We start from the raw sequence: 23,764 nt of genomic DNA, 5'->3' as shown, positions 1-23,764 counted from the left end.
GGAATCAGATTTGGGGAATCAGAGGCGGGGACTTAGATATTGGGAAACAGAGGCGGGGAATCAGAGGCGGGGAAACCCAGGCGGGGAATCAGATATGGGGAATCAGAGGTGGGGAATCAGAGGCAAGGAATCAGATGTGCGGAATCAGAGATGGGGAATCAGAGGCAGGGAATCAGAATCAGAAGCAGGGAATCAGAGGCCGGGAATCAGAGGCCGGAATCAGATGCTGGGAATCAGAGGCCTGGAATCAGAGGCGGGGAATCAGAGGCAGGGAATCAGATGCGGGGAATCAGAGGCGGGGAATCAGAGCTGGGGAATCAGAGGCGGGGTATTAGAGTTGGGGAATCAGAGGCGGGGAATCAGATATGGGGAAACAGAGGTGGGGAATCAGAGGCGGGGAAACAGAGGCAGGGAATCAGATATGGGGAATTAGAGGCGGGGAATCAGAGGTGGGGAATCATAGGCAGGGAATCGGATGTGCGGAATCAGAGATGGGGAATCAGAGGCCGGGAATCAGAGGTGGTGAATCAGAGATGGGGAATCAGAGGCGGGGAATCAGAGGCAGGGAATCAGACGCGGGGAATCAGAGGTGGGCAATCAGAGGCGGGGAATCATATATGGGGAATCAGAGGCGGGGAAACAGAGGCGGGGAAACAGAGGCGGGGAATCAGATATGGGGAATCAGAGGTGGGGCATCAGAGGTTGTGAATCACAGATGGGGAATCAGAGGCGGGGAATCAGAGGCAGGGAATCAGACGCGGGGAATCAGAGGCGGGGATTCAGAGCTGGGGAATCAGAGGCAGGGTATCAGACACGGGGAATCAGAGGCGGGGAATCAGAGGCGGGGAATCAGAGGCGGGGAATCAGAGGCAGGGAATCGGATGCCGGGAATCAGAGGCGGGAAATCAGAGCTGGGGAATCAGAGGCGGGGAATCAGAGTTGGGGAATCAGAGGCGGCGAAGCAGATATGGGGAAATAGAGGCGGGGAATCAGATATGGGGAATCAGAGGCGGGGAATCAGATATGGGGAATCAGAGGCTGGGAACCAGAGGGGGGGAAACAGAGGCGGGGAATAAGATATGGGGAATCAGATGTGGGGAATCAGGGGCGGGGAATCAGTGGCAGGGAATCAGAGGCGGGGAATCAGAGGCGGGGAATCAAAGGAAGGGAATCAGACACGGGGATTCAGAGGTGGGGAATCATAGATGGGGAATCAGAGGCGGGGAATCACAGGCAGGGAATCAGACGCGGGGAATCAGAGGCGGGGAATCAGAGCTGGGGAATCAGAGGTGGGGAATCAGAGTCGGGGAATCAGAGGCAGTGAATCGGTTGTGCGGAATCAGAGATGGGGAATCAGATGTGGGGAATCAGAGGCAGTGAATCAGAGATGGGGAATCAGAGGCGGGGAATCAGAGGCAAGAAATCAGACGGGGATTCAGAGGCTGGGAATCAGACGGGGGGAATCAAAGGCGTGGAATCAGAGCTGGTGAATCAGAGGCAGGGAATCAGAGTTGGGTATTCAGAGGCGGGGAATCAGATATGGGGAAAGAGAGGCGGGGAATGAGAGGCGGGCAAGCAGAGGCGGGGAATTAGATATGGGGAATCAGAGGTGGGGAATCAGAGGTGGTGAATCAGAGATGGGGAATCACAGGCGGGGAATCAGAGGCAGCGAATAGAACGCGGGGAATCAGAGGCAGGGAATCAGAGCTGGGGAATCAGAGGCGGGGAATCAGATATGGGGAAACAGAGGCGGGGAATCAGAGGCGGGGAAACAGAGGCGGGGAATCAGACATGGGGAATCGGATGCGGGGAATCAGAGGCGGGGAATCAGAGCTGGGGAATCAGAGGCGGGGAATCAGAGTTGGGGCATCAGAGGTGGGGAATTAGATATGGGGAAACAGAGGCGGGGAATCAGAGGCGGGGAAACAGAGGCGGGGAATCAGATATGGGGAATCAGAGGTGGGGAATCAGAGGCAGGGAATCAGATGTGCGGAATCAGAGATGGGGAATCAGAGGCAGGGAATCAGAATCAGAAGCGGGGAATCAGAGGCCGGGAATCAGAGGCCGGGAATCAGATGCTGGGAATAAGAGGCCGGGAATCAGAGGTGGGGAATCAGAGTCCAGGAATCAGAGATGGGGATTCAGAGGCGGGGAATGAGATATGGAGAATCAGAGGCGGGGAATCAGAGGCGGGGAAACAGAGGTGGGGAATCAGATATGGGGAATCAGAGGTGGCGAATCAAAGGCGGTGAATCAGAGATGGGGAATCAGAGGCGGGGAATCAGAGGCAGGGAATCAGATGCGGGGATTCAGAGGCGGGGAATCAGAGCTGGCGAATCAGAGGCGGGGAATCAGAGGTGGGCAATCAGAGCCGGGGAATCAGATATGGGGAATCAGAGGCGGGGAATCAGAGGTGGGGACACAGAGGCGGGGAATCAGATATGGGGAATCAGAGGTGGGGAATCAGAGGTTGTGAATCAGAGGGAGGGAATCAGACGCGGGGAATCAGAGGCGGGGATTCAGAGCTGGGGAATCAGAGGCGGGGAATCAGAGTTGTGGAATCAGAGGCAGGGAATCAGATATGGGGAATCAGAGGCGGGGAATCAGAGGCGGAGAAACAGAGGCGGGGAATCAGATATGGGGAATCAGAGGTGGGGAATCAGGGGCAGGGAATCAGTGGCAGGGAATCAGAGGCGGGGAATCTGAGGCGGGGAATCAGAGGCAGGGAATCAGACACGGGGAATCAGAGGCGGGGAATCAGAGATGGCGAATCAGAGGCGGGGAATCAGAGGCAGGGAATCGGACGCCGGGAATCAGAGGCGGGGAATCAGAGCTGGGGAATCAGAGGCGGGGAATCAGAGTTGGGGAATCAGAGGCGGGGAATCAGATATGGGGAAATAGAGGCGGGGAATCAGATATGGGGAATCAGAGGTGTGGAATCAGATGTTGGGAATCAGAGGCAGGGAATCAGAGGCGGGGAAACAGAGGCGGGGAATCAGATATGGGGAATCAGAGGTGGCGAATCAAAGGCGGTGAAACAGAGATGGGGAATCAGGGCAGGGAATCAGAGGCAGGGAATCAGAGCTGGGGAAACAGAGGCGGGGAATCAGATATGGGGAATCAGAGGTGGGGAATCAGGGGCGGGGAATCAGTGGCAGGGAATCAGAGCTGGGGAATCAGAGGTGCGGAATCAGAGCTGGGGAAACAGAGGCGGGGAATCAGATATGGGGAATCAGAGGTGGGGAATCAGGGGCGGGGAATCAGTGGCAGGGAATCAGAGGCCGGGAATAAAAGGCGGGGAATCAGAGCTGGGGAATCAGAGGCGGGGAATCAGAGGCGGGGAATCATAGCTTGCGAATTAGAGGAGGGGAATCAGAGTTGGGGAATCAGAGGCGGGGAATCAGATATGGGGAAACAGAGGCGGGGAATCAGAGGCGGGGAAACAGAGGCTGGGAATCAGATATGGGGAATCAGAGGTGGGGAATCAGAGGCAGGGAATCAGATGTGCGGAATCAGAGATGGGGAATCAGAGGCAGGGAATCAGAATCAGAAGCAGGGAATCAGTGGCAGGGAATCAGAGGCCGGGAATAAAAGGCGGGGAATCAGAGGCAGGGAATCGGATGTGCGGAATCAGAGATGGGGAATCAGAGGTGGGGATTCAGAGGTGGTGAATCAGAGAAGGGGAATCAGAGGCTGGGAATCAGAGGCAGGGAATCAGATGCAGGGAATCAGAGGCGGGGAATCATAGCTGGCGAATTAGAGGAGGGGAATCAGAGTTGGGGAATCAGAGGCGGGGAATCAGATATGGGGAAACAGAGGCGGGGAATCAGAGGTGGGGAAACAGAGGCGGGGAATCAGAGATGGGGAATCAGATGTGGGGAATCAGGGGCAGGGAATCAGTGGCAGGGAATCAGACGCGGGGAATCAGAGGCGGGGAATCAGAGGCGGGGAATCAGAGGCGGGGAATCAGAGGCAGGGAATCGGATGTGCGGAATCAGAGATGGGGAATCAGAGGTGGGGATTCAGAGGTGGTGAATCAGAGAAGGGGAATCAGAGGCTGGGAATCAGAGGCAGGGAATCAGACGCAGGGAATAAGAGGCGGGGAATCATAGCTGGCGAATTAGAGGAGGGGAATCAGAGTTGGGGAATCAGAGGCGGGGAATCATATATGGGGAATCAGAGGTGGGGATTCAGGGGCAGGGAATCAGTGGCAGGGAATCAGAGGCGGGGAATCATAGCTGGCGAATTAGAGGAAGGGAATCAGAGTTGGGGAAACAGAGGCGGGGAATCAGATATGGGGAATCAGAGGTGGGGAATCAGGGGCAGGGAATCAGTGGCAGGGAATCAGACGCGGGGAATCAGAGGCGGGGAATCAGAGGCAGGGAATCAGACACGGGGAATCAGAGGCGGGGAATCAGAGATGGGGAATCAGAGGCGGGGAATCAGAGGCAGGGAATCAGTGGCCGGGAATCAGATGCTGGGAATAAGAGGCCGGGAATCATAGGTGGGGAAACAGAGGCGGGGAATCAGATATGGGGAATCAGAGGTGGGGAATCAGGGGCGGGGAATCAGTGGCAGGGAATCAGAGGCCGGGAATAAAAGACGGGGAATCATAGCTGGGGAATCAGAGGCGGGGAATCAGAGTTGGGGAATCAGAGGAGGGGAATCAGATATGGGGAAACAGAGGCCGGGAATCAGAGGCAGGGAAACAGAGGCGGGGAATCAGATATGGGGAATCAGAGGTGGGGAATTAGAGGTTGCGAATCAGAGGCGGGGAATCAGAGGCGGGGAATCAGAGGCAGGGAATCGGATGTGCGGAATCAGAGATGGGGAATCAGAGGTGGGGATTCAGAAGTGGTGAATCAGAGAAGGGGAATCAGAGGCTGGGAATCAGAGGCATGGAATCAGACGCAGGGAATCAGAGGCGGGGAATCATAGCTGGCGAATTAGAGGAGGGGAATCAGAGTTGGGGAATCAGAGGCGGGGAATCAGATATGGGGAAACAGAGGCGGGAAATCAGAGGCGGGGAAACAGAGGCGGGGAATCAGATATGGGGAATCAGAGGTGGGGAATCAGAGGCAGGGAATCAGATGTGCGGAATCAGAGATGGGGAATCAGAGGCAGGGAATCAGAATCAGAAGCAGGGAATCAGAGGCCGGGAATCAGAGGCCGGAATCAGATGCTGGGAATCAGAGGCCTGGAATCAGAGGCGGGGAATCAGAGGCAGGGAATCAGATGCGGGGAATCAGAGGCGGGGAATCAGAGCTGGGGAATCAGAGGCAGGGTATTAGAGTTGGGGAATCAGAGGCGGGGAATCAGATATGGGGAAACAGAGGTGGGGAATCAGAGGCGGGGAAACAGAGGCAGGGAATCAGATATGGGGAATCAGAGGCGGGGAATCAGAAGTGGGGAATCATAGGCAGGGAATCGGATGTGCGGAATCAGAGATGGGGTGTCAGAGGTGGGGAATCAGAGGTGGTGAGTCAGAGATGGGGAATCAGAGGCGGGGAATCAGAGGCAGGGAATCAGAAACGGGGAATCAGAGGCGGGCAATCATAACTGGCGAATCAGAGGAGGGGAATCAGTGGTGGGGAATCAGAGGCGGGGAATCAGATATGGTGAATCAGAGCTGGGGAATCAGAGGCGGGGAAACAGAGGCCGGGAATCAGATATGTTGTATCAGAGGTGGGGAATCAGAGGCGGGAAATCAGAGCTGGGGAATCAGAGGCGGGGAAATCAGAGTTGGGGAATCAGAGTCCGGGAATCAGAGATGGGAAATCAGAGGAGGGGAATCAAATATGGGGAATCAGAGGCGGGGAATCAGAGTTGGGGAATCAGAGTCCGGGAATCAGAGATGGGGAATCAGAGGCGGGGAATCAAATATGGGGAATAAGAGGCGGGGAATCAGAGGCGGGGAAACAGAGGCTGTGAATCAGATATGGGCAATCAGAGGTGGCGAATCAGAGGTAGAGAATCAGAGATGGGGAATCAGAGGCGGGGAATCAGAGCTGGGGAATCAGAGGCGGGGAATCAGAGTTGGGGAATCAGAGTCCGGGAATCAGAGATGGGGAATCAGAGGCGGGGAATCAAATATGGGGAATCAGAGGCGGGGAATCAGAGGCGGGGAAACAGAGGCGGTGAATCAGATATGGGGAATCAGAGGTGGCGAATCAGAGGCAGTGAATCAGAGATGGGGAATCAGAGGCGGGGAATCAGAGGCAAGAAATCAGACGGGGATTCAGAGGCTGGGAATCAGACGGGGGGAATCAAAGGCGGGGAATCAGAGCTGGTGAATCAGAGGCAGGGAATCAGAGTTGGGTATTCAGAGGCGGGGAATCAGATATGGGGAAACAGAGGCGGGGAATGAGAGGCGGGCAAGCAGAGGCGGGGAATTAGATATGGGGAATCAGAGGTGGGGAATCAGAGGTGGTGAATCAGAGATGGGGAATCGCAGGCGGGGAATCAGAGGCAGCGAATAGAACGCGGGGAATCAGAGGCAGGGAATCAGAGCTGGGGAATCAGAGGCGGGGAATCAGATATGGGGAAACAGAGGCGGGGAATCAGAGGCGGGGAAACAGAGGCGGGGAATCAGACATGGGGAATCGGATGCGGGGAATCAGAGGCGGGGAATCAGAGCTGGGGAATCAGAGGCGGGGAATCAGAGTTGGGGCATCAGAGGTGGGGAATTAGATATGGGGAAACAGAGGCGGGGAATCAGAGGCGGGGAAACAGAGGCGGGGAATCAGATATGGGGAATCAGAGCTGGGGAATCAGAGGCAGGGAATCAGATGTGCGGAATCAGAGATGGGGAATCAGAGGCAGGGAATCAGAATCAGAAGCGGGGAATCAGAGGCCGGGAATCAGAGGCCGGGAATCAGATGCTGGGAATAAGAGGCCGGGAATCAGAGGTGGGGAATCAGAGTCCAGGAATCAGAGATGGGGATTCAGAGGCGGGGAATGAGATATGGAGAATCAGAGGCGGGGAATCAGAGGCGGGGAAACAGAGGTGGGGAATCAGATATGGGGAATCAGAGGTGGCGAATCAAAGGCGGTGAATCAGAGATGGGGAATCAGAGGCGGGGAATCAGAGGCAGGGAATCAGATGCGGGGATTCAGAGGCGGGGAATCAGAGCTGGCGAATCAGAGGCGGGGAATCAGAGGTGGGCAATCAGAGCCGGGGAATCAGATATGGGGAATCAGAGGCGGGCAATCAGAGGCGGGGAAACAGAGGCGGGGAATCAGATATGGGGAATCAGAGGTGGGGAATCAGAGGTTGTGAATCAGAGGGAGGGAATCAGACGCGGGGAATCAGAGGCGGGGATTCAGAGCTGGGGAATCAGAGGCGGGGAATCAGAGTTGTGGAATCAGAGGCAGGGAATCAGATATGGGGAATCAGAGGCGGGGAATCAGAGGCGGAGAAACAGAGGCGGGGAATCAGATATGGGGAATCAGAGGTGGGGAATCAGGGGCAGGGAATCAGTGGCAGGGAATCAGAGGCGGGGAATCTGAGGCGGGGAATCAGAGGCAGGGAATCAGACACGGGGAATCAGAGGCGGGGAATCAGAGATGGCGAATCAGAGGCGGGGAATCAGAGGCAGGGAATCGGACGCCGGGAATCAGAGGCGGGGAATCAGAGCTGGGGAATCAGAGGCAGGGAATCAGAGTTGGGGAATCAGAGGCGGGGAATCAGATATGGGGAAATAGAGGCGGGGAATCAGATATGGGGAATCAGAGGTGTGGAATCAGATGTTGGGAATCAGAGGCAGGGAATCAGAGGCGGGGAAACAGAGGCGGGGAATCAGATATGGGGAATCAGAGGTGGCGAATCAAAGGCGGTGAAACAGAGATGGGGAATCAGGGCAAGGAATCAGAGGCAGGGAATCAGAGCAGGGGAAACAGAGGCGGGGAATCAGATATGGGGAATCAGAGGTGGGGAATCAGGGGCGGGGAATCAGTGGCAGGGAATCAGAGCTGGGGAATCAGAGGTGGGGAATCAGAGCTGGGGAAACAGAGGCGGGGAATCAGATATGGGGAATCAGAGGTGGGGAATCAGGGGCGGGAATCAGTGGCAGGGAATCAGAGGCCGGGAATAAAAGGCGGGGAATCAGAGCTGGGGAATCAGAGGCGGGGAATCAGAGTTGGGGAATCATAGGAGGGGAATCAGATATGGGGAAACAGAGGCCGGGAATCAGAGGCAGGGAAACAGAGGCGGGGAATCAGATATGGGGAATCAGAGGTGGGGAATTAGAGGTTGCGTATCAGAGGCGGGGTATCAGAGGCGGGGAATCAGAGGCAGGGAATCGGATGTGCGGAATCAGAGATGGGGAATCAGAGGTGGGGATTCAGAGGTGGTGAATCAGAGAAGGGGAATCAGAGGCTGGGAATCAGAGGCAGGGAATCAGACGCAGGGAATCAGAGGCGGGGAATCATAGCTTGCGAATTAGAGGAGGGGAATCAGAGTTGGGGAATCAGAGGCGGGGAATCAGATATGGGGAAACAGAGGCGGGGAATCATAGGCGGGGAAACAGAGGCGGGGAATCAGATATGGGGAATCAGAGGTGGGGAATCAGAGGCAGGGAATCAGATGTGCGGAATCAGAGATGGGGAATCAGAGGCAGGGAATCAGAATCAGAAGCAGGGAATCAGTGGCAGGGAATCAGAGGCCGGGAATAAAAGGCGGGGAATCAGAGGCAGGGAATCGGATGTGCGGATTCAGAGATGGGGAATCAGAGGTGGGGATTCAGAGGTGGTGAATCAGAGAAGGGGAATCAGAGGCTGGGAATCAGAGGCAGGGAATCAGATGCAGGGAATCAGAGGCGGGGAATCATAGCTGGCGAATTAGAGGAGGGGAATCAGAGTTGGGGAATCAGAGGCGGGGAATCAGATATGGGGAAACAGAGGCGGGGAATCAGAGGTGGGGAAACAGAGGCGGGGAATCAGAGATGGGGAATCAGAGGTGGGGAATCAGGGGCAGGGAATCAGTGGCAGGGAATCAGACGCGGGGAATCAGAGGCGGGGAATCAGAGGCGGGGAATCAGAGGCGGGGAATCAGAGGCAGGGAATCGGATGTGCGGAATCAGAGATGGGGAATCAGAGGTGGGGATTCAGAGGTGGTGAATCAGAGAAGGGGAATCAGAGGCTGGGAATCAGAGGCAGGGAATCAGACGCAGGGAATAAGAGGCGGGGAATCATAGCTGGCGAATTAGAGGAGGGGAATCAGAGTTGGGGAATCAGAGGCGGGGAATCATATATGGGGAATCAGAGGTGGGGAATCAGGGGCAGGGAATCAGTGGCAGGGAATCAGAGGCGGGGAATCATAGCTGGCGAATTAGAGGAAGGGAATCAGAGTTGGGGAAACAGAGGCGGGGAATCAGATATGGGGAATCAGAGGTGGGGAATCAGGGGCAGGGAATCAGTGGCAGGGAATCAGACGCGGGGAATCAGAGGCGGGGAATCAGAGGCAGGGAATCAGACACGGGGAATCAGAGGCGGGGAATCAGAGATGGGGAATCAGAGGCGGGGAATCAGAGGCAGGGAATCAGTGGCCTGGAATCAGATGCTGGGAATAAGAGGCCGGGAATCAGAGGTGGGGAAACAGAGGCGGGGAATCAGATATGGGGAATCAGAGGTGGGGAATCAGGGGCGGGGAATCAGTGGCAGGGAATCAGAGGCCGGGAATAAAAGACGGGGAATCATAGCTGGGGAATCAGAGGTGGGGAATCAGAGTTGGGGAATCAGAGGAGGGGAATCAGATATTGGGAAACAGAGGCCGGGAATCAGAGGCAGGGAAACAGAGGCGGGGAATCAGATATGGGGAATCAGAGGTGGGTCAGTGGAGCATCAGAGTAGCATCAGAGGAGCATCAGAGGAGCATCAGAGGAGCATCAGAGGAGCATCAGATGAGCATCAGAGGAGGATCAGAGGAGCATAAGAGGAGCATCAGAGGAGCATCAGAGGAGCATCAGAGGAGAATCAGAGGAGCATCAGAGGAGCATCACAGGAGCATCAGAGGAGCATCAGAGGAGTATCAGAGGAGCATCAGAGGAGCATCAGAGGAGCATCAGAGGAGCATCAGAGGAGCCTCAGAGGAGCATCAGAGGAGCATCAGAGGAGCATCAGAGGAGCATCAGAGGAGCATCAGAGGAGCATCAGAGGAGCATCAGAGGAGCATCAGAGGAGCATCAGAGGAGAATCAGATCAGCATCAGAGGAGCAGCAGAGGAGCATCAGAGGAGCATCACAGGAGCATCAGAGGAGCATCAGAGGAGCATCAGAGGAGGATCAGAGGAGGATCAGAGGAGCATCAGAGGAGCATCAGAGGAGCATCAGAGGAGGATCAGAGGAGGATCAGAGGAGCATCAGAGGAGCATCAGAGGAGCATCAGAGGAGGATCAGAGGAGGATCAGAGGAGCATCAGAGGAGCATCAGAGGACCATCAGAGGAGCATCAGAGGAGCATCAGAGGAGCATCAGAGGAGCATCAGAGGAGCAGGAGCAGGAGCAGGAGCAGGAGCAGGAGCATCAGAGGTCATCAGAGGAGCATCAGAGGAGCAGGAGCAGGAGCAGGAGCATCAGAGGAGCATCAGAGGAGCATCAATGGAGCGTCAGAGGAGCATCAGAGAAGCATCAGAGGAGCATCAGAGGAGCATCAGAGGAGCATCAGAGGAGCATCAGTGGAGCATCAGAGGAGCATCAGTGGAGCATCAGAGGAGGATCAGAGGAGCATCAGAGGAGCATCAGAGGAGCATCAGAGGAGCATCAGAGGAGCATCAGAGGAGCATCAGAGGAGCATCAGAGGAGCATCAGAGAAGCATCAGAGGAGCCTCAGAGGAGCATCAGAGGAGCATCAGAGGAGCATCAGAGGAGCATCAGAGGAGCATCAGAGGAGCATCAGAGGAGCATCAGAGGAGCATCAGAGGAGCATCAGAGGAGCATCAGAGGAGCAGGAGTAGGAGCATGAGCATCAGAGGAGCATCAGAGGAGCATCAGAGGAGCATCAGAGGAGCATCAGAGGAGCATCAGAGGAGCATCTGAGGAGCATCAGAGGAGTATCAGAGGAGCATCAGAGGAGCATCAGAGGTGCATCAGAGGAGCATCAGAGGAGCATCAGAGGAGCATCAGAGGAGCATCAGAGGAGCATCTGAGGAGCATCAGAGGAGTATCAGAGGAGCATCAGAGGAGCATCAGAGGTGCATCAGAGGAGCATCAGAGGAGCATCAGAGGAGCATCTGAGGAGCATCAGAGGAGTATCAGAGGTGCATCAGAGGAGCATCAGAGGTGCAGGAGCAGGAGCAGGAGCAGGAACAGGAGCAGGAGCAGGAGCAGGAGCAGGAGCAGGTGCAGGAGCAGGAGCAGGAGCAGGAGCAGGAGAAGGAGCAGGACCAGGAGCAGGAGCAGGAGCAGGAGCAGGAGCAGGAGCAGGAGCAGGAGCAGGAGCATCAGAGGAGCATAGGAGGAGCATCAGAGGAGCATCAGAGGAGCATCAGAGGAGTATCAGAGGTGCATCAGTGGAGCATCAGAGGTGCAGGAGCAGGAGCAGGAGCAGGAACAAGATCAGGAGCAGGAGCAGGAGCAGGAGCAGGAGCAGGAGCAGGAGCAGGAGCAGGAGCAGGAGCAGGAGCAGGAGCAGGAGCAGGAGCAGGAGCAGGAGCATCAGAGGAGCATAGGAGGAGCATCAGAGTTGGGGAATCAGAGGCGGGGAATCAGATATGGGGAAACAGAGGCGGGGAATCAGAGGCCGGGAATCAGATATGGGGAAACAGAGGCGGGGAATCCGAGGCGGGGAAACAGAGGCGGGGAATCAGATATGGGGAATCAGAGGTAGGGAATCAGAGGTTGGGAATCAGAGGCAGGGAATCAGAGGCTTGGAATCAGATGCAGGGAATCAGATGCGGGGAATCAGAGGCGGGGAATCAGAGCTGGGGAATCAGAGGTGGGGAATCAGATTTGGGGAATCAGAGGCGGGGACTTAGATATTGGGAAACAGAGGCGGGGAATCAGAGGCGGGGAAACCCAGGCGGGGAATCAGATATGGGGAATCAGAGGTGGGGAATCAGAGGCAAGGAATCAGATGTGCGGAATCAGAGATGGGGAATCAGAGGCAGGGAATCAGAATCAGAAGCAGGGAATCAGAGGCCGGGAATCAGAGGCCGGAATCAGATGCTGGGAATCAGAGGCCTGGAATCAGAGGCGGGGAATCAGAGGCAGGGAATCAGATGCGGGGAATCAGAGGCGGGGAATCAGAGCTGGGGAATCAGAGGCGGGGTATTAGAGTTGGGGAATCAGAGGCGGGGAATCAGATATGGGGAAACAGAGGTGGGGAATCAGAGGCGGGGAAACAGAGGCAGGGAATCAGATATGGGGAATTAGAGGCGGGGAATCAGAGGTGGGGAATCATAGGCAGGGAATCGGATGTGCGGAATCAGAGATGGGGAATCAGAGGCCGGGAATCAGAGGTGGTGAATCAGAGATGGGGAATCAGAGGCGGGGAATCAGAGGCAGGGAATCAGACGCGGGGAATCAGAGGTGGGCAATCAGAGGCGGGGAATCAGATATGGGGAATCAGAGGCGGGGAAACAGAGGCGGGGAAACAGAGGCGGGGAATCAGATATGGGGAATCAGAGGTGGGGCATCAGAGGTTGTGAATCACAGATGGGGAATCAGAGGCGGGGAATCAGAGGCAGGGAATCAGACGCGGGGAATCAGAGGCGGGGATTCAGAGCTGGGGAATCAGAGGCAGGGTATCAGACACGGGGAATCAGAGGCGGGGAATCAGAGGCGGGGAATCAGAGGCGGGGAATCAGAGGCAGGGAATCGGATGCCGGGAATCAGAGGCGGGAAATCAGAGCTGGGGAATCAGAGGCGGGGAATCAGAGTTGGGGAATCAGAGGCGGCGAAGCAGATATGGGGAAATAGAGGCGGGGAATCAGATATGGGGAATCAGAGGCGGGGAATCAGATATGGGGAATCAGAGGCTGGGAACCAGAGGGGGGGAAACAGAGGCGGGGAATAAGATATGGGGAATCAGATGTGGGGAATCAGGGGCGGGGAATCAGTGGCAGGGAATCAGAGGCGGGGAATCAGAGGCGGGGAATCAAAGGAAGGGAATCAGACACGGGGAATCAGAGGTGGGGAATCATAGATGGGGAATCAGAGGCGGGGAATCACAGGCAGGGAATCAGTCGCGGGGAATCAGAGGCGGGGAATCAGAGCTGGGGAATCAGAGGTGGGGAATCAGAGTCGGGGAATCAGAGGCAGTGAATCGGTTGTGCGGAATCAGAGATGGGGAATCAGATGTGGGGAATCAGAGGCAGTGAATCAGAGATGGGGAATCAGAGGCGGGGAATCAGAGGCAAGAAATCAGACGGGGATTCAGAGGCTGGGAATCAGACGGGGGGAATCAAAGGCGGGGAATCAGAGCTGGTGAATCAGAGGCAGGGAATCAGAGTTGGGTATTCAGAGGCGGGGAATCAGATATGGGGAAAGAGAGGCGGGGAATGAGAGGCGGGCAAGCAGAGGCGGGGAATTAGATATGGGGAATCAGAGGTGGGGAATCAGAGGTGGTGAATCAGAGATGGGGAATCACAGGCGGGGAATCAGAGGCAGCGAATAGAACGCGGGGAATCAGAGGCAGGGAATCAGAGCTGGGGAATCAGAGGCGGGGAATCAGATATGGGGAAACAGAGGCGGGGAATCAGAGGCGGGGAAACAGAGGCGGGGAATCAGACATGGGGAATCGGATGCGGGGAATCAGAGGCGGGGAATCAGAGCTGGGGAATCAGAGGCGGGGAATCAGAGTTGGGGCATCAGAGGTGGGGAATTAGATATGGGGAAACAGAGGCGGGGAATCAGAGGCGGGGAAACAGAGGCGGGGAATCAGATATGGGGAATCAGAGGTGGGGAATCAGAGGCAGGGAATCAGATGTGCGGAATCAGAGATGGGGAATCAGAGGCAGGGAATCAGAATCAGAAGCGGGGAATCAGAGGCCGGGAATCAGAGGCCGGGAATCAGATGCTGGGAATAAGAGGCCGGGAATCAGAGGTGGGGAATCAGAGTCCAGGAATCAGAGATGGGGATTCAGAGGCGGGGAATGAGATATGGAGAATCAGAGGCGGGGAATCAGAGGCGGGGAAACAGAGGTGGGGAATCAGATATGGGGAATCAGAGGTGGCGAATCAAAGGCGGTGAATCAGAGATGGGGAATCAGAGGCGGGGAATCAGAGGCAGGGAATCAGATGCGGGGATTCAGAGGCGGGGAATCAGAGCTGGCGAATCAGAGGCGGGGAATCAGAGGTGGGCAATCAGAGCCGGGGAATCAGATATGGGGAATCAGAGGCGGGGAATCAGAGGTGGGGACACAGAGGCGGGGAATCAGATATGGGGAATCAGAGGTGGGGAATCAGAGGTTGTGAATCAGAGGGAGGGAATCAGACGCGGGGAATCAGAGGCGGGGATTCAGAGTTGGGGAATCAGAGGCGGGGAATCAGAGTTGTGGAATCAGAGGCAGGGAATCAGATATGGGGAATCAGAGGCGGGGAATCAGAGGCGGAGAAACAGAGGCGGGGAATCAGATATGGGGAATCAGAGGTGGGGAATCAGGGGCAGGGAATCAGTGGCAGGGAATCAGAGGCGGGGAATCTGAGGCGGGGAATCAGAGGCAGGGAATCAGACACGGGGAATCAGAGGCGGGGAATCAGAGATGGCGAATCAGAGGCGGGGAATCAGAGGCAGGGAATCGGACGCCGGGAATCAGAGGCGGGGAATCAGAGCTGGGGAATCAGAGGCGGGGAATCAGAGTTGGGGAATCAGAGGCGGGGAATCAGATATGGGGAAATAGAGGCGGGGAATCAGATATGGGGAATCAGAGGTGTGGAATCAGATGTTGGGAATCAGAGGCAGGGAATCAGAGGCGGGGAAACAGAGGCGGGGAATCAGATATGGGGAATCAGAGGTGGCGAATCAAAGGCGGTGAAACAGAGATGGGGAATCAGGGCAGGGAATCAGAGGCAGGGAATCAGAGCTGGGGAAACAGAGGCGGGGAATCAGATATGGGGAATCAGAGGTGGGGAATCAGGGGCGGGGAATCAGTGGCAGGGAATCAGAGCTGGGGAATCAGAGGTGGGGAATCAGAGCTGGGGAAACAGAGGCAGGGAATCAGATATGGGGAATCAGAGGTGGGGAATCAGGGGCGGGGAATCAGTGGCAGGGAATCAGAGGCCGGGAATAAAAGGCGGGGAATCAGAGCTGGGGAATCAGAGGCGGGGAATCAGAGGCGGGGAATCATAGCTTGCGAATTAGAGGAGGGGAATCAGAGTTGGGGAATCAGAGGCGGGGAATCAGATATGGGGAAACAGAGGCGGGGAATCAGAGGCGGGGAAACAGAGGCTGGGAATCAGATATGGGGAATCAGAGGTGGGGAATCAGAGGCAGGGAATCAGATGTGCGGAATCAGAGATGGGGAATCAGAGGCAGGGAATCAGAATCAGAAGCAGGGAATCAGTGGCAGGGAATCAGAGGCCGGGAATAAAAGGCGGGGAATCAGAGGCAGGGAATCGGATGTGCGGAATCAGAGATGGGGAATCAGAGGTGGGGATTCAGAGGTGGTGAATCAGAGAAGGGGAATCAGAGGCTGGGAATCAGAGGCAGGGAATCAGATGCAGGGAATCAGAGGCGGGGAATCATAGCTGGCGAATTAGAGGAGGGGAATCAGAGTTGGGGAATCAGAGGCGGGGAATCAGATATGGGGAAACAGAGGCGGGGAATCAGAGGTGGGGAAACAGAGGCGGGGAATCAGAGATGGGGAATCAGATGTGGGGAATCAGGGGCAGGGAATCAGTGGCAGGGAATCAGACGCGGGGAATCAGAGGCGGGGAATCAGAGGCGGGGAATCAGAGGCGGGGAATCAGAGGCAGGGAATCGGATGTGCGGAATCAGAGATGGGGAATCAGAGGTGGGGATTCAGAGGTGGTGAATCAGAGAAGGGGAATCAGAGGCTGGGAATCAGAGGCGGGGAATCATATATGGGGAATCAGAGGTGGGGATTCAGGGGCAGGGAATCAGTGGCAGGGAATCAGAGGCGGGGAATCATAGCTGGCGAATTAGAGGAAGGGAATCAGAGTTGGGGAAACAGAGGCGGGGAATCAGATATGGGGAATCAGAGGTGGGGAATCAGGGGCAGGGAATCAGTGGCAGGGAATCAGACGCGTGGAATCAGAGGCGGGGAATCAGAGGCAGGGAATCAGACACGGGGAATCAGAGGCGGGGAATCAGAGATGGGGAATCAGAGGCGGGGAATCAGAGGCAGGGAATCAGTGGCCGGGAATCAGATGCTGGGAATAAGAGGCCGGGAATCAGAGGTGGGGAAACAGAGGCGGGGAATCAGATATAAGGAATCAGAGGTGGGGAATCAGGGGCGGGGAATCAGTGGCAGGGAATCAGAGGCCGGGAATAAAAGACGGGGAATCATAGCTGGGGAATCAGAGGCGGGGAATCAGAGTTGGGGAATCAGAGGAGGGGAATCAGATATGGGGAAACAGAGGCCGGGAATCAGAGGCAGGGAAACAGAGGCGGGGAATCAGATATGGGGAATCAGAGGTGGGGAATTAGAGGTTGCGAATCAGAGGCGGGGAATCAGAGGCGGGGAATCAGAGGCAGGGAATCGGATGTGCGGAATCAGAGATGGGGAATCAGAGGTGGGGATTCAGAAGTGGTGAATCAGAGAAGGGGAATCAGAGGCTGGGAATCAGAGGCATGGAATCAGACGCAGGGAATCAGAGGCGGGGAATCATAGCTGGCGAATTAGAGGAGGGGAATCAGAGTTGGGGAATCAGAGGCGGGGAATCAGATATGGGGAAACAGAGGCGGGAAATCAGAGGCGGGGAAACAGAGGCGGGGAATCAGATATGGGGAATCAGAGGTGGGGAATCAGAGGCAGGGAATCAGATGTGCGGAATCAGAGATGGGGAATCAGAGGCAGGGAATCAGAATCAGAAGCAGGGAATCAGAGGCCGGGAATCAGAGGCCGGAATCAGATGCTGGGAATCAGAGGCCTGGAATCAGAGGCGGGGAATCAGAGGCAGGGAATCAGATGCGGGGAATCAGAGGCGGGGAATCAGAGCTGGGGAATCAGAGGCAGGGTATTAGAGTTGGGGAATCAGAGGCGGGGAATCAGATATGGGGAAACAGAGGTGGGGAATCAGAGGCGGGGAAACAGAGGCAGGGAATCAGATATGGGGAATCAGAGGCGGGGAATCAGAGGTGGGGAATCATAGGCAGGGAATCGGATGTGCGGAATCAGAGATGGGGTGTCAGAGGTGGGGAATCAGAGGTGGTGAGTCAGAGATGGGGAATCAGAGGCGGGGAATCAGAGGCAGGGAATCAGAAACGGGGAATCAGAGGCGGGCAATCATAACTGGCGAATCAGAGGAGGGGAATCAGTGGTGGGGAATCAGAGGCGGGGAATCAGATATGGTGAATCAGAGGTGGGGAATCAGAGGCGGGGAAACAGAGGCCGGGAATCAGATATGTTGTATCAGAGGTGGGGAATCAGAGGCGGGAAATCAGAGCTGGGGAATCAGAGGCGGGGAAATCAGAGTTGGGGAATCAGAGTCCGGGAATCAGAGATGGGAAATCAGAGGAGGGGAATCAAATATGGGGAATCAGAGGCGGGGAATCAGAGTTGGGGAATCAGAGTCCGGGAATCAGAGATGGGGAATCAGAGGCGGGGAATCAGATATGGGGAAACAGAGGCGGGGAATCAGAGGCCGGGAATCAGATATGGGGAAACAGAGGCGGGGAATCCGAGGCGGGGAAACAGAGGCGGGGAATCAGATATGGGGAATCAGAGGTAGGGAATCAGAGGTTGGGAATCAGAGGCAGGGAATCAGAGGCTTGGAATCAGATGCAGGGAATCAGATGCGGGGAATCAGAGGCGGGGAATCAGAGCTGGGGAATCAGAGGTGGGGAATCAGATTTGGGGAATCAGAGGCGGGGAATCAGAGGCAGGGAATCAGAAACGGGGAATCAGAGGCGGGCAATCATAACTGGCGAATCAGAGGAGGGGAATCAGTGGTGGGGAATCAGAGGCGGGGAATCAGATATGGTGAATCAGAGGTGGGGAATCAGAGGCGGGGAAACAGAGGCCGGGAATCAGATATGTTGTATCAGAGGTGGGGAATCAGAGGCGGGAAATCAGAGCTGGGGAATCAGAGGCGGGGAAATCAGAGTTGGGGAATCAGAGTCCGGGAATCAGAGATGGGAAATCAGAGGAGGGGAATCAAATATGGGGAATCAGAGGCGGGGAATCAGAGTTGGGGAATCAGAGTCCGGGAATCAGAGATGGGGAATCAGAGGCGGGGAATCAGATATGGGGAAACAGAGGCGGGGAATCAGAGGCCGGGAATCAGATATGGGGAAACAGAGGCGGGGAATCCGAGGCGGGGAAACAGAGGCGGGGAATCAGATATGGGGAATCAGAGGTAGGGAATCAGAGGTTGGGAATCAGAGGCAGGGAATCAGAGGCTTGGAATCAGATGCAGGGAATCAGATGCGGGGAATCAGAGGCGGGGAATCAGAGCTGGGGAATCAGAGGTGGGGAATCAGATTTGGGGAATCAGAGGCGGGGACTTAGATATTGGGAAACAGAGGCGGGGAATCAGAGGCGGGGAAACCCAGGCGGGGAATCAGATATGGGGAATCAGAGGTGGGGAATCAGAGGCAAGGAATCAGATGTGCGGAATCAGAGATGGGGTATCAGAGGCAGGGAATCAGAATCAGAAGCAGGGAATCAGAGGCCGGGAATCAGAGGCCGGAATCAGATGCTGGGAATCAGAGGCCTGGAATCAGAGGCGGGGAATCAGAGGCAGGGAATCAGATGCGGGGAATCAGAGGCGGGGAATCAGAGCTGGGGAATCAGAGGCGGGGTATTAGAGTTGGGGAATCAGAGGCGGGGAATCAGATATGGGGAAACAGAGGTGGGGAATCAGAGGCGGGGAAACAGAGGCAGGGAATCAGATATGGGGAATTAGAGGCGGGGAATCAGAGGTGGGGAATCATAGGCAGGGAATCGGATGTGCGGAATCAGAGATGGGGAATCAGAGGCCGGGAATCAGAGGTGGTGAATCAGAGATGGGGAATCAGAGGCGGGGAATCAGAGGCAGGGAATCAGACGCGGGGAATCAGAGGTGGGCAATCAGAGGCGGGGAATCAGATATGGGGAATCAGAGGCGGGGAAACAGAGGCGGGGAAACAGAGGCGGGGAATCAGATATGGGGAATCAGAGGTGGGGCATCAGAGGTTGTGAATCACAGATGGGGAATCAGAGGCGGGGAATCAGAGGCAGGGAATCAGACGCGGGGAATCAGAGGCGGGGATTCAGAGCTGGGGATTCAGAGGCAGGGTATCAGACACGGGGAATCAGAGGCGGGGAATCAGAGGCGGGGAATCAGAGGCGGGGAATCAGAGGCAGGGAATCGGATGCCGGGAATCAGAGGCGGGAAATCAGAGCTGGGGAATCAGAGGCGGGGAATCAGAGTTGGGGAATCAGAGGCGGCGAAGCAGATATGGGGAAATAGAGGCGGGGAATCAGATATGGGGAATCAGAGGCGGGGAATCAGATATGGGGAATCAGAGGCTGGGAACCAGAGCGGGGGAAACAGAGGCGGGGAATAAGATATGGGGAATCAGATGTGGGGAATCAGGGGCGGGGAATCAGTGGCAGGGAATCAGAGGCGGGGAAGCAGAGGCGGGGAATCAAAGGAAGGGAATCAGACACGGGGAATCAGAGGTGGGGAATCATAGATGGGGAATCAGAGGCGGGGAATCACAGGCAGGGAATCAGTCGCGGGGAATCAGAGGCGGGGAATCAGAGCTGGGGAATCAGAGGTGGGGAATCAGAGTCGGGGAATCAGAGGCAGTGAATCGGTTGTGCGGAATCAGAGATGGGGAATCAGAGGCAGGGAATCAGAATCAGAAGCAGGGAATCAGTGGCAGGGAATCAGAGGCCGGGAATAAAAGGCGGGGAATCAGAGGCAGGGAATCGGATGTGCGGAATCAGAGATGGGGAATCAGAGGTGGGGATTCAGAGGTGGTGAATCAGAGAAGGGGAATCAGAGGCTGGGAATCAGAGGCAGGGAATCAGATGCAGGGAATCAGAGGCGGGGAATCATAGCTGGCGAATTAGAGGAGGGGAATCAGAGTTGGGGAATCAGAGGCGGGGAATCAGATATGGGGAAACAGAGGCGGGGAATCAGAGGTGGGGAAACAGAGGCGGGGAATCAGAGATGGGGAATCAGATGTGGGGAATCAGGGGCAGGGAATCAGTGGCAGGGAATCAGACGCGGGGAATCAGAGGCGGGGAATCAGAGGCGGGGAATCAGAGGCGGGGAATCAGAGGCAGGGAATCGGATGTGCGGAATCAGAGATGGGGAATCAGAGGTGGGGATTCAGAGGTGGTGAATCAGAGAAGGGGAATCAGAGGCTGGGAATCAGAGGCGGGGAATCATATATGGGGAATCAGAGGTGGGGATTCAGGGGCAGGGAATCAGTGGCAGGGAATCAGAGGCGGGGAATCATAGCTGGCGAATTAGAGGAAGGGAATCAGAGTTGGGGAAACAGAGGCGGGGAATCAGATATGGGGAATCAGAGGTGGGGAATCAGGGGCAGGGAATCAGTGGCAGGGAATCAGACGCGGGGAATCAGAGGCGGGGAATCAGAGGCAGGGAATCAGACACGGGGAATCAGAGGCGGGGAATCAGAGATGGGGAATCAGAGGCGGGGAATCAGAGGCAGGGAATCAGTGGCCGGGAATCAGATGCTGGGAATAAGAGGCCGGGAATCAGAGGTGGGGAAACAGAGGCGGGGAATCAGATATGGGGAATCAGAGGTGGGGAATCAGGGGCGGGGAATCAGTGGCAGGGAATCAGAGGCCGGGAATAAAAGACGGGGAATCATAGCTGGGGAATCAGAGGCGGGGAATCAGAGTTGGGGAATCAGAGGAGGGGAATCAGATATGGGGAAACAGAGGCCGGGAATCAGAGGCAGGGAAACAGAGGCGGGGAATCAGATATGGGGAATCAGAGGTGGGGAATTAGAGGTTGCGAATCAGAGGCGGGGAATCAGAGGCGGGGAATCAGAGGCAGGGAATCGGATGTGCGGAATCAGAGATGGGGAATCAGAGGTGGGGATTCAGGGGCAGGGAATCAGTGGCAGGGAATCAGAGGCGGGGAATCATAGCTGGCGAATTAGAGGAAGGGAATCAGAGTTGGGGAAACAGAGGCGGGGAATCAGATATGGGGAATCAGAGGTGGGGAATCAGGGGCAGGGAATCAGTGGCAGGGAATCAGACGCGGGGAATCAGAGGCGGGGAATCAGAGGCAGGGAATCAGACACGGGGAATCAGAGGCGGGGAATCAGAGATGGGGAATCAGAGGCGGGGAATCAGAGGCAGGGAATCAGTGGCCGGGAATCAGATGCTGGGAATAAGAGGCCGGGAATCAGAGGTGGGGAAACAGAGGCGGGGAATCAGATATGGGGAATCAGAGGTGGGGAATCAGGGGCGGGGAATCAGTGGCAGGGAATCAGAGGCCGGGAATAAAAGACGGGGAATCATAGCTGGGGAATCAGAGGCGGGGAATCAGAGTTGGGGAATCAGAGGAGGGGAATCAGATATGGGGAAACAGAGGCCGGGAATCAGAGGCAGGGAAACAGAGGCGGGGAATCAGATATGGGGAATCAGAGGTGGGGAATTAGAGGTTGCGAATCAGAGGCGGGGAATCAGAGGCGGGGAATCAGAGGCAGGGAATCGGATGTGCGGAATCAGAGATGGGGAATCAGAGGTGGGGATTCAGAAGTGGTGAATCAGAGAAGGGGAATCAGAGGCTGGGAATCAGAGGCATGGAATCAGACGCAGGGAATCAGAGGCGGGGAATCATAGCTGGCGAATTAGAGGAGGGGAATCAGAGTTGGGGAATCAGAGGCGGGGAATCAGATATGGGGAAACAGAGGCGGGAAATCAGAGGCGGGGAAACAGAGGCGGGGAATCAGATATGGGGAATCAGAGGTGGGGAATCAGAGGCAGGGAATCAGATGTGCGGAATCAGAGATGGGGAATCAGAGGCAGGGAATCAGAATCAGAAGCAGGGAATCAGAGGCCGGGAATCAGAGGCCGGAATCAGATGCTGGGAATCAGAGGCCTGGAATCAGAGGCGGGGAATCAGAGGCAGGGAATCAGATGCGGGGAATCAGAGGCGGGGAATCAGAGCTGGGGAATCAGAGGCAGGGTATTAGAGTTGGGGAATCAGAGGCGGGGAATCAGATATGGGGAAACAGAGGTGGGGAATCAGAGGCGGGGAAACAGAGGCAGGGAATCAGATATGGGGAATCAGAGGCGGGGAATCAGAGGTGGGGAATCATAGGCAGGGAATCGGATGTGCGGAATCAGAGATGGGGTGTCAGAGGTGGGGAATCAGAGGTGGTGAGTCAGAGATGGGGAATCAGAGGCGGGGAATCAGAGGCAGGGAATCAGAAACGGGGAATCAGAGGCGGGCAATCATAACTGGCGAATCAGAGGAGGGGAATCAGTGGTGGGGAATCAGAGGCGGGGAATCAGATATGGTGAATCAGAGGTGGGGAATCAGAGGCGGGGAAACAGAGGCCGGGAATCAGATATGTTGTATCAGAGGTGGGGAATCAGAGGCGGGAAATCAGAGCTGGGGAATCAGAGGCGGGGAAATCAGAGTTGGGGAATCAGAGTCCGGGAATCAGAGATGGGAAATCAGAGGAGGGGAATCAAATATGGGGAATCAGAGGCGGGGAATCAGAGTTGGGGAATCAGAGTCCGGGAATCAGAGATGGGGAATCAGAGGCGGGGAATCAAATATGGGGAATAAGAGGCGGGGAATCAGAGGCGGGGAAACAGAGGCGGTGAATCAGATATGGGCAATCAGAGGTGGCGAATCAGAGGTAGAGAATCAGAGATGGGGAAGCAGAGGTGGGGAATCAGAGGCGGGAAATCAGAGCTGGGGAATCAGAGGCGGGGAATCAGAGTTGGGGAATCAGAGTCCGGGAATCAGAGATGGGGAATCAGAGGCGGGGAATCAAATATGGGGAATCAGAGGCGGGGAATCAGAGGCGGGGAAACAGAGGCGGTGAATCAGATATGGGGAATCAGAGGTGGCGAATCAGAGGCAGTGAATCAGAGATGGGGAATCAGAGGCGGGGAATCAGAGGCAAGAAATCAGACGGGGATTCAGAGGCTGGGAATCAGACGGGGGGAATCAAAGGCGGGGAATCAGAGCTGGTGAATCAGAGGCAGGGAATCAGAGTTGGGTATTCAGAGGCGGGGAATCAGATATGGGGAAACAGAGGCGGGGAATGAGAGGCGGGCAAGCAGAGGCGGGGAATTAGATATGGGGAATCAGAGGTGAGGAATCAGAGGTGGTGAATCAGAGATGGGGAATCGCAGGCGGGGAATCAGAGGCAGCGAATAGAACGCGGGGAATCAGAGGCAGGGAATCAGAGCTGGGGAATCAGAGGCGGGGAATCAGATATGGGGAAACAGAGGCGGGGAATCAGAGGCGGGGAAACAGAGGCGGGGAATCAGACATGGGGAATCGGATGCGGGGAATCAGAGGCGGGGAATCAGAGCTGGGGAATCAGAGGCGGGGAATCAGAGTTGGGGCATCAGAGGTGGGGAATTAGATATGGGGAAACAGAGGCGGGGAATCAGAGGCGGGGAAACAGAGGCGGGGAATCAGATATGGGGAATC

This window comes from Narcine bancroftii, chromosome 8 (genome assembly GCF_036971445.1).
Source record: "Narcine bancroftii isolate sNarBan1 chromosome 8, sNarBan1.hap1, whole genome shotgun sequence".
NCBI classification, from domain to species: Eukaryota; Metazoa; Chordata; class Chondrichthyes; order Torpediniformes; family Narcinidae; genus Narcine; species Narcine bancroftii.
This window is presented reverse-complemented; position numbering follows the sequence as displayed.